Genomic DNA, 929 nt, shown 5'->3' on the forward strand with positions numbered 1-929 from the left:
ATTAAATTTGAACGTTGGTTTATTTCATTTTAAAAAAAAAAAAAAAATTAAATTTTTTGGAAAAAAAAAAAAAAAAAAAAAAAAACGAGTTCAACCTCATATTGTGACCCTAGCCATTAGAGATCGAAAACATGTATAAATGATCGGACCAATATATTAACATAAGACTGTAGACCAGGCTCTTTGGCCAGCCACTCACTATCAGGTGTACCTGATTTACCTGATACGTGATGAGCACACACACTATCAAGTAGACCTGACAGGTATAGCTGAAAAGGTCCATCTGTCAGGTGTATCTGATATCTGTTGAGCACACACACTATCAGGTAGAACTGACTCTATCAGGTATACCTGACACCTGATCAGGTCTATCTCATAGTGAGTGGCTAGCTGGCCTTAGGAATTGTGTCCTTCTATGTTCTGTGGTTTGCATGTTTGGGAAAAATCGGATGAAAAAACTTGCAGAACTGGGACCAGTTGGTACCAAATTCCAATACTTACCGTGAAAAAGTTAATTAATTTAGCCAAAAGTTAGAACTACATAAATTTCCTTTATGCTTACTATCTGAATTTCTGAATTCCCAGGTACTTTCGGGATAGGGCTGAAAAGCCAGGTGAAAGCCAAGGAAATTTTAGCCAAAAATTGGAACTAAATTTCCTTTTCTCAAGTTTTTTATATGATGCACATTATTGATTGGTGCAAATTGCAAAACCAACTTTTTTACTTTCTATTACCATATTTATTTATTATTATTATTTTCAAGTTTTTCTTTTGTATTGGAGATATGCAAGTTTTTTTTTCTGATTGAGCAACTAACATCACTAACACATTATCATAATTGGGAGAAACCTTGAAACTTTTGGTGTAAGGGCTGGGTTTAAAACTAGATAATCGGGAAACTCTGGTTTTGTTTTAAGATTTGGTTTGT

The sequence above is a fragment of the Diaphorina citri genome, unplaced genomic scaffold (assembly GCF_000475195.1).
Source record: "Diaphorina citri unplaced genomic scaffold, Diaci psyllid genome assembly version 1.1 scaffold1066, whole genome shotgun sequence".
Lineage (NCBI taxonomy): Eukaryota > Metazoa > Arthropoda > Insecta > Hemiptera > Psyllidae > Diaphorina > Diaphorina citri.